Genomic DNA, 10524 nt, shown 5'->3' on the forward strand with positions numbered 1-10524 from the left:
CGTCGTCCTTGCGGATAGGGATGGAGCGGATGTTGTATTTGTGCCGCAGCTCCGAAGGAGAAGGTTGCAGTCGACCTGCACCTCGTCGTCCTTGCGGATAGGAATGGGTCTTAAACTTAGGCGAGTACTGGACTGCAGCTAAGCCCCCGAGTGGGAGGATTGCTCTCTACTCGGTAGGATTTTTCCAAACTTAGGCGAGTGCTGGACTGCCGTTAAGCCTCTTAGTGAGAGAACTTAGGCGAGTGCTCGACTGCAGCTAAGCCTCCGAGTGGGAGGACTGCTCTCCACTCGGTAGGATTTTTTCAAACGTAGGCGAGTGCTGGACTGCCGTTAAGTCTCTTAGTGAGAGAACTTAGGCAAGTGCTCGACTACAGCTAAGCCCCCGAGTGGGAGGATTGCTCTCTACTCGGTAGGATTTTTCCAAACTTAGGCGAGTGCTGGACTGCCGTTAAGCCTCTTAGTGAGAGAACTTAGGCGAGTGCTCGACTGCAGCTAAGCCTCCGAGTGGGAGGATTGCTCTCTACTCGGTAGGATTTTTCCAAACTTAGGCGAGTGCTGGACTGCCGTTAAGCCTCTTAGTGAGAGAACTTAGGCGAGTGCTCGACTGCAGCTAAGCCTCCGAGTGGGAGGACTTCTCTCCACTCGGTAGGGTTTTTTCAAACTTAGGCGAGTGCTGGACTACCGTTAAGTCTCTTAGTGAGAGAACTTAGGCGAGTGCTCGACTGCAGCTAAGCCCCCGAGTGGGAGGACTGCTCTCCACTCGGTAGGATTTTTTCAAACTTAGGTGAGTGCTGGACTGCCGTTAAGCCTCTTAGTAAGAGAACTTAGGCGAGTGCTCGACTGCAGCTAAGCCCCGAGTGGGAGGACTGCTCTCCACTCGGTAGGGTTTTTTCAAACTTAGGCGAGTGCTGGACTGCCGTTAAGTCTCTTAGTGAGAGAACTTAGGCGAGTGCTCGACTGCAGCTAAGCCCCCGAGTGGGAGGACTGCTCTCCACTCGGTAGGATTTTTTCAAACTTAGGTGAGTGCTGGACTGCCGTTAAGCCTCTTAGTAAGAGAACTTAGGCGAGTGCTCGACTGCAGCTAAGCCCCGAGTGGGAGGACTGCTCTCCACTCGGTAGGGTTTTTTCAAACTTAGGCGAGTGCTGGACTGCCGTTAAGTCTCTTAGTGAGAGAACTTAGGCGAGTGCTCGACTGCAACTAAGCCCCCGAGTGGGAGGACTGCTCTCCACTCGGTAGGATTTTTTCAAACTTAGGCGAGTGCTGGACTGCCGTTAAGCCTCTTAGTGAGAGAACTTAGGCGAGTGCTCGACTGCAGCTAAGCCCCCGAGTGGGAGGACTGCTCTCCACTCGGTAGGATTTTTTCAAACTTAGGCGAGTGCTGAACTGCCGTTAAGCCTCTTAGTGAGAGAACTTAGGCGAGTGCTCGACTGCAGCTAAGCCCCCGAGTGGGAGGATTGCTCTCCATTCGGTAGGATTTTTTCAAACTTAGGCGAGTGCTGGACTGCCGTTAAGCTTCTTAGTGAGAGAACTTAGGCGAGTGCTCGACTGCAGCTAAGCCCCCGAGTGGGAGGACTGCTCTCCACTCGGTAGGATTTTTTCAAACTTAGGCGAGTGCTGGACTGCCGTTAAGCCTCTTAGTGAGAGAACTTAGGTGAGTGCTCGACTGCAGCTAAGCCCCAAGTGGGAGGATTGCTCTCCACTTGGTAGGATTTTTTCGAACTTAGGCGGAACGGATTCGCGACTAAGCCCACCCACTGGGGGATTTCAGGAGTAAATAAGAACAACACAATCGAATGAGAGAACCGTAAGCTCTTGTCTTTGATAAACGAATTACAAAAGGTGTTGCTTATTACATTTTATTCAAACGAGTGTTTAAGTATAAAAGGGGCGGAGCAGCTCCGCGTTCCAAGCTCGTGGCTCGTCTTTCTGATGCTCGATACTGTAAAGATGGTATGCTCCGTTGTGGAGAACTTTGGTGACGATGAAGGGGTCTTCCCAAGTTGGAGCGAGCTTGTGTGGTTTCTGCTGATCCACTCGAAGAACCAAGTCTCCTTCTTGAAAGGCCCGACCCCTCACATTCCTGACGTGGAATCAACGCAAATCTTGCTGATAAATGGTCGAGCGGATCAAGGCCATCTCTATTTCCTCCTCTAAGAGATCAACTGAATCCTGCCGGGCCTGCTCTGCTTCTGCTTCGGAGAAGAGTTCAACTCGGGGCGCGTTGTGGAGCAAGTCACTTGGCAGAACAGCTTCGGCTCCATAGACTAAGAAGAAAGGAGTTCTTCCAGTCGACCGATTAGGAGTTGTCCTTAAACCCCACAGAACTGACGGAAGTTCATCAACCCAAGCACCTGCTGCGTGTTTGAGATCACGCATCAGTCGGGGCTTCAGTCCTTTGAGAATTAGGCCATTGGCTCTTTCTGCTTGTCCGTTCGACTATGGGTGAGCAACAGAAGCATAGTCGACTCGAGTGCCCTGAGAGGCGCAGAAAATTCTGAACTCATCGGAATCGAAGTTCGATCTGTTGTCCATGATGATGCTGTGTGGGACTCCATATCTGAATGTCAATTCTCTGATAAAACTGACAGCGGTGCTAGCGTCAAGGTTCTTGATAGGTTTGGCTTCGATCCATTTGGTAAACTTGTCGACTGCAATGAGCACGTGAGTGAAGCCGCTTCTGCCGGTCCTCAGCGGTCCAACCATATCCAGTCCCCAAACAGCAAAGGACCAGACGAGGGGAATGGTCTTCAGGGCTGACGCTGGCTTGTGAGACATATCGGAGTAAAATTGACAGCCTTCACATCTATCGACTATATCTTTCGCCATCTCATTTGCTCATGGCCAATAGAATCCAGCTCGGTATGCTTTAGCCACGATGGCCCGAGAGGACGCATGGTGGCCACAGGTCCCCGAGTGGATGTCATTGAGGATCATTCGACCTTCCTCTGGTGTTATGCACTTCTGACCGACTCCAGTCACACTTTGTCTGAACAGCTGCCCTCTTATCACAGTAAAAGCTTTAGATCGGCGGACGATCTGTCGAGCTTCTTCTTCATCCTCTGGGAGCTCTTTCCTGAGGATGTACGCAATGTAGGGCACCGTCCAATCGGGAGTAATGGCCAGAACCTCCATGATTAGGTCGACCATAGCTGGGACCTCGACTTCAGTCGGATCCGTGGCGCTCTTGGGTTGTGGGGGCTCTTCAGTGAAAGTGTCTTCCTGAACTGTCGGCGTGTGAATATGCTCCAAGAACACATTGCTGGGAATGGCTTCTCTCTTGGAACCTATCTTTGCCAATTCATTGGCTGCTTGATTTTTTAATCGGGGGATGTGGTGGAGTTCTAACCCCTCGAACTTCTTCTCAAGCTTTCTCACTGTGTTGCAGTAACCAGTCATGGCTGGGCTTCTGACGTCCCACTCCTTCATCACTTGATTAACTACCAAATCTGAGTCGCCATAGACCATGAGGCGACGGACGCCGAGTGAGATGGCCATGCGCAACCCATACAGGAGTGCTTCATATTCTGCTTCATTGTTGGAGGAATCAAAGTGAATCTGGAGGACATATCTGAGCTTGTCTCCTCGGGGGGATACCAGAACTACTCCAGCACCAGAACCGTTCAACATCTTGGATCCGTCAAAGAACATGGTCCAGTGCTCAGAGTGAACTTGAGTCGGCAGTTGCTGTTCGATCCACTCGGCGAGGAAATCTGCTATTGCTTGGGACTTGATAGCTTTCTTTGCCTCAAACTTGATATCCAAGGGAAGGAGTTCAATCGCCCATTTTGCCACTCGACCAGTTGTATCCCTGTTGTGCAGAATCTCTGACAATGGAGCGTCACTGACGACTGTAACAGAGTGATCTGAGAAGTAGTGTGCAACCTTCTTCATGGTCATGTAAATTCCATAGACAAGCTTCTGATAGTGAGGATATCTCTACTTTGACGGGGTCAGGACTTCAAAAATATAATAAACTGGGCGTTGAACTTTGTAAGCTTTTCCTTCTTCTTCCCGCTCGACCGTAAGTACTGTACTGACGACTTGTCCAGTGGCTGCTATATAAAGCAAAAGAGGCTCTTTGCTAATTGGAGCAGCAAGCACCAGCTGGGTGGAAAGCAGGGCTTTTAGCTCTGCAAATGTTGTATCAGCTTCTGGAGTCCACTCGAACTTATCTGATTCTTCATTAGTCGGTAAAGAGGCAGCGCCTTTTCACCGAGGCGAGAAATGAATCGACTTAGGGTGGCCAAGCAACCAGTAAGCTTCTGGACATCATGCACACGCACAGGGCGTGTCATTCGGAGTATAGCACCTACTTTCTCTGGGTTAGCATCAATTCCTCATTCGGAAACAAGAAAACCGAGCAACTTTCCGCCTGGAACTCCAAACATGCACTTTGATGGATTGAGCTTAATATCATACCTTCTGAGGTTGCAAAGGTTTCAGCGAGGTCGGTCAGCAGGTCGGAACCTTTACGTGACTTGACCACAATGTCATCCATGTATGCTTCCACATTCCGACTAATCTGAGTGAGCAGGCACTTCTGAATCATTCGCATAAATGTGGCTCCGGCGTTCTTCAAGCCGAATGGCATTCTGACATAACAGAAGCACCGGAACGGGGTGATAAAAGCTGTCTTTATTTTGTCGGGTCCGTACAGACGGATCTGGTGGTACCCGGAGTAGGCATCCAAAAAGGACAAACGCTCGCACCCAGCAGTCGAGTCGACTATCTGATCAATGCAAGGGAGAGGGAAGTGATCTTTCGGGCAGGCCCGATTGATATGCTTGAAATCGATGCACATGCGGAGTGAGTCATCTTTCTTTGGGACCATGACAACATTGGCTAACCACTCAGAGTGGTAAATCTCTCGGATAAACTCAGCTGCCAAAAGTTGAGCCACCTCTTCGTCCAGTGCTTTTCTTTTCTGGACGGCGGACCATCGAAGATGCTCTTTGACTGGTTTCACTTTCGGGTCGACTCTCAAACAATGCTCAACCAGTCCCCTGGGAACACCTGGCATGTCAAAAGGTTTCCATGCAAAGATGTCCCAGTTCTCACGGAGGAACTGGATGAGCGCTTCTTCCTATTTGGAGTCGAGTGTGGTCGAAATGTGGGTCGGAGCTGCATTGGGGTCTGTCGGGTGGATGTGAACAGACTTCGCCTCACCAGACGACTGGAATGTTGAATCCATGGCTGGCTTCTTGGCTCACAACAAGGCACTCGGGTTTGCATTTTCTGGTATTCTTGCAATTCTGCCACGGCCATCTGGGCATCGGCGATCTTTGAGCCCTTCTAGAAACACTCTTCCACCTTTTTCCGATTACGAGAGATAGTGATCACTCCTCTGGGACCAGGCATCTTCAGTTTGAGGTACACGTAACAAGGTCGAGCCATGAATCGTGCATAAGCCGGCCTGCCCAGAATTGCATGATATGCACTCTGAAAATCCACGACTTCAAACGTCAACTTTTCTTTGCGGTAATTTTTGGCATCACCGAAAACCACGTCGAGTGCAATCTGACCGAGGGACGCAGCCTTCTTGCCGGGGATGACCCCATGGAAACTCATATGGCTTTCACTGAGTCCGGACATCGGAATGCCCATTCCTTTCAACGTTTCTGCATACAGAATGTTCAGGCCACTGCCACCGTCCATCAGGACCTTTGTCAGTCGAGTGCCTTGGACCACCGGGTCGACCACTAGCGCTTGCCTCCCAGGGGTGGTGATGTGCGCTGGGTGATCAGACTGGTCGAATGTAATGGCAGTCTGCGACCATTTCAAGTAACTGGGTGTCGCCGGAGCGACCATGTTCACTTCTCTGTTGATGACTTTCAATCGACTCTTGTTTTCAACATCAGCAAAAATCATCAGAGTGGAATTCACATGAGGATAACCATCATCATCTTCCCCTTCACTCTCAGCCTTGTCTGCCTCCTTCTCCTTTTCCTTGGGTTGTTTCTCTCGGAACTGCTGGATCAGGAGCCGACACTGTCGAGTGGTATGCTTCGGGTAAATGAAATTACCTTCTTCGTCTTTTTTAGTGTGGATATGGCACGGCAGATCCAACACGTCATTTCCATCTTGATCTTTTACTTTCTTGGGGTTCCACGGCCCTTTGGGCTTCCCCTTGAACTTTCCTTGAACCACAGCCAAGGCCTCACCCGGAGCAGCTGGTTCGGCCTTGCGTTTTTGTTTCCGACTGGAGTTTCCTCCTCCGGCTTCGTGGGCGACTGCTTTGTGCTTGCCGCTCCGCAGTCGCTCCTCCTCTTCACCATTGGCATACTTGGTGGCGATTTCCATCATCCGAGTCAGAGTCATGTTTCCTGTCCGACCGAATTTCAGTTCAACTCCCGGTACCTGACGCCTTCCTTGAAAGCACAAATTGCCTGATGATCAGACACATCTTCCACCGTGTGGTGCAGGGTGATCCACCTCTGGATATAATCTCTCAAAGTTTCATTCGGTTTCTGGACGCAACACTGTAATTCTGTCAAACCTGCTGGCCGCTTGCAAGTACCCTCAAACGTTCTGACAAACACTCGGGCGAGATCTTCCCAAGTATAGATGCTGCCAGGTGCCAACTGATTCAGCCACGCCCTAGCCGAGCCCTCCAACATCAGAGGAAGGTGTTTCATGGCCACCTCATCATTGCCGCCACCAATCTGGACAGCCACTCGGTAGTCTTCGAGAAACCTGCTGGCCACTTGCAAGTACCCTCAAACATTCTGACAAACACCCGGGCGAGATCTTCCCAAGTATAGATGCTGCCAGGTGCCAACTGATTCAGCCACGCCCTAGTCGAGCCCTCCAACATCAGAGGAAGGTGTTTCATGGCCACCTCATCATTGCCGCCACCAATCTGGACAGCCACTCGGTAGTCTTCGAGCCAGGTGTCAGGCTTGGACTCTCCGGTGAACTTACTGACTCCAGTCGCCAACCTGAAGTTGGGGGGAATCACTGCAGCTCTGATAGCTCTGCTGAAGCACTCTGGGCCAGAGACATGCACCCTATTGCTGGTTTGCGGGCCTCTGTCATGACCATCTCGGTGAGCTCTGTTTCTGTCGACCAAGCCTTATACGAGAATAGATCTCGCATCAAAGCCTGGCTCCCTGGGGTCGACTGGAATACCTCTTCCGACGCTGTTAGGGCGCCTGTCTTCATGTGTCCGCGGCACGTATGACCCACTCCTTGGAGGAGGCGTGGGCACTCGACGGCGACCATTGCGATCGGCTCGACGATCATACTGCTCCTGGTTTCTGTATTGATCACGCCGCTCTCCACGTCCCTCACGCCTTGGGGGCGATCTCGGGCTATGGGCCGACTGGACCGTATCTGCGACCACAGATCTGCTATGGATCCTATCCCGCGACTGAGACACGACCGTATTCTGCTTTCCTGCTGCCCGGAGCAAGGCCCTGATCTGCGCCAGACCTCGGCCAGCTTCTGACTGGGAAGGTTGAATCGACTCTGCTATCCGGGCAGCAACTGCTAGGTTTTGGATCGGTGTCCAGTATACCTGAGCCGGAGGTGGAAAAAGTTGGCATCGGCTGGACTCAGGAGCATGTTGACGAGCGCGATCGTCGAGTGCGCGCTGTAGGTTCTCCAGCCGAGTGCGCTCAGCCAGATTGGCCAAGCGAGCTTGTTCCAAGGCCTGGGCCTCGGGCGTTTCTCCAACTATAGGAGTATGCAGGGCATCCATGTTTCGGCGACAAAGTTCTTCTGTCTGCTGCGAGGAGAGAGGCTCGGGGCGGTACTCCTCGTGAACGCGCGACGGATCGCCATTCCCGTCACCTCCGTCTTCACGATCGAAGCAAGGAGGACCGCGTGGTCCATTGACCATCAGGACTTCCGCTGCCGAGTCATTGCTGCCGCACTCGGATGCAGTCTCTACGGAGCCAGTCGACAGATCGAACAGGCCGTAGAGAGACTCGTCGGGCTCGAGCGCCACGACTTGAGGGGTGGCCGACTGGCGGGCCACCGCATGCTTCACCCACCGTTGAATCCTCGATCGGCTGGTGCGCTTGCTCCGGCGGGTCGCAGGGAAAGGGAAAGCTGTTGGAGTCGACTAGTACTGGGTCGATGGTTGCCGCAGGAGGACGCCACGGACGCACGCGTGAAAGTGCGTCGCCCCGCGGGCGGGGAGCGCGTCGACGTCGAGTGGTGCCTCCTGAAGCCAAGCGAAGTCGTCGGCGACAAACACGAGCGCGCCGACACGGATCTCGCGGCCCTCAGCCAAACCTCCGCCTGGAACCATGATGATGGGGATCGGAAAAATTGCAACTTCTCCAATAAGTCACTAAGACACCTGCCCCAAGGTGGGCGCCAACTGTGGTGGATCAAAGACTGACAGTAGAATGGGGGGTAGGTATGAGGAGGCAAGATCCTAGCTATGGAGTAGTTGTACACACGAGTTTTACGAGTTCAGGACCTTCTCGGAGGAAGTAACAACCCTACGTCTCGGTGCCCTGAGGCGGTCGACTGGATTATATGTGTGTGTGTGTTTACAAAAGTGCGAACCCCTATCCCAGAGGAGGGAGGTGGCTTATATAGAGTGCGCCAAGACCCCAGCTCCCCTCCGTTACACAGAGTTCAATTCTCATAAAGGAAAGGCGTTACTGGTAACGTCTACAGTAAATGTCATAAATGCTCATAATGCTATGGTTTAAGTCCTAACCGTTGCAGAGTGGAGGGTTCTTCATCTTCTGGTGGTCGAGTGTCTTCAAGGTGGTCAAGTGAGCGCATCTCCACGGTCGAGTGGATGATGATTTCTCTTCGACTGCTTCTGATTCTATGTAAAGATGTCCTTGGGGAGGGTATGCTGGACAGGTCCATGACCCTACCCTAGGTACATAGCTTCATCAGTACTACCGCTGGACCCAGAGGTACTACAGCTCCCACCTACGGTACTACCGCCCAGCAGAGAGGACTAGAAGACAGAGGAGGGACTGGCCCAACGTGGTACTGCCGGACGGGCTTAGCGCGGTACTGCCGCGGTGGTAGGGCGGTACTACCGCTCTGGAGCAGTACTACTGCACCTACAACCGCTGCAGGTGCCGCTCAACCCGACATGAGAATGCCCCCCTCGAGTCGAGGCGGTAGTGGCCCGGTACCGCAGCGGTACTACCGCTGAGGACCACAAGCGGTACTACCGCTGGGCACCGCGGTACTACCGCTGGGGCTAAAGACAGCTCAATCTGCAGGGTAAAGACCTCCAACGACGCGGGAAGGCCCAGACGGTGTGAAACGAAAGTGTACATGATGATTCCACCCTAGCCAAACCAAAGCGGACCCCCTCTTGATAGTACCGTGACTCCTAAGAAACTAGTCCACCAACAAGAAACCAAAGAGCTACACCGTCTTGAAAAACACTCCGAGGGGAGAGAAATCGTCTCGAGCCAAAGGATGAATCTCTGAAACACTCAACGCACAAGGTTAGTCCGCAAATATGTTGTCATCAATCACCAAAACTACATCGAGAGAGATATGCCTTAACACGTGCTCCCAAGCCTGTCTTCTAGGCCGTGGTGTTGTTGGCCATGGAGCAAGTGCGGGATGGTGTTGATCGCCTCTCGATGGGTGATGAGATGGAAACTGATGCAAGCCAGAAGGTGCAAGATGAAGGAACTCAAGTTGTCACCGATGCTAAGGCTACACCCATAGGCAAAGCTGATGAAACAAATGCTATGGAGTCTCCAACACCACCGAAGACCCTACCCCCGTCGACGGGGAATGTGCCTGTACCTATCGGCACCGGCTCTAGGCATGTGCTGGATAAGGTTGATGTGGTAGTGCATGACCCCAAGATGTTGTATGGGGCAGCAACAGGAGGGGATATGCCACCCTTCACCAACACCAGCAACCTCGATCCTTCTGCAATTGGCACCCAGAACCCAAACAACAACACTCATATCGCCCCGGGGGATGATGGAAGTCCTCTCACAATTCGTGTAGTGGAAAAACAGTTGCTGGAGGACTCAAAGGTTGATCCTGATGAAGACAAGGAACACCTAAGCACTCTCAAAGATAAGCCTTTTGCTTCGGGGAGTACAATACCAAGTAATGTTGACACCAAGAATGGTGGTAAAGGTATTGTTGGTTCAAGAGTAACAAGCAGTGGACGTAGGGGGCATAGTTGCTCTGAATCCAGTGTAAATGTAACTGAAAGTAGGGCTGTAAAGATTGTGCAATCTGCTCTAGGCAAAAGGTAGGATAGAGCTCTATATGGAGAGATAATTGAGAGTGAGAGTTTCTCAGGCAAACTTGTAAGCAGAAAGAAGTTATGTAGCGGTCAGGAGGAGAAGTAAGGCATAGGCCAGAAAGGTGGAAAGGTGGCAACCAATCCTGGGGCCATCGGTACTCTGACGGGCGCGAGTGGCGACGCCCGTCAGGAGACATGAGTCTCCTTAGCTGGAACTATCGGGGTTTGGGGCAACCCGGACAGTTTAAGAACTTGTGCGCCTCGTACACACTCATTGCCCAAAGATCGTTTTCCTGTCAGAAACTCGACAATGTGAGGAGAAAGT

Source organism: Triticum urartu, chromosome 1 (assembly GCF_003073215.2).
Source record: "Triticum urartu cultivar G1812 chromosome 1, Tu2.1, whole genome shotgun sequence".
Classification (NCBI taxonomy): Eukaryota; Viridiplantae; Streptophyta; class Magnoliopsida; order Poales; family Poaceae; genus Triticum; species Triticum urartu.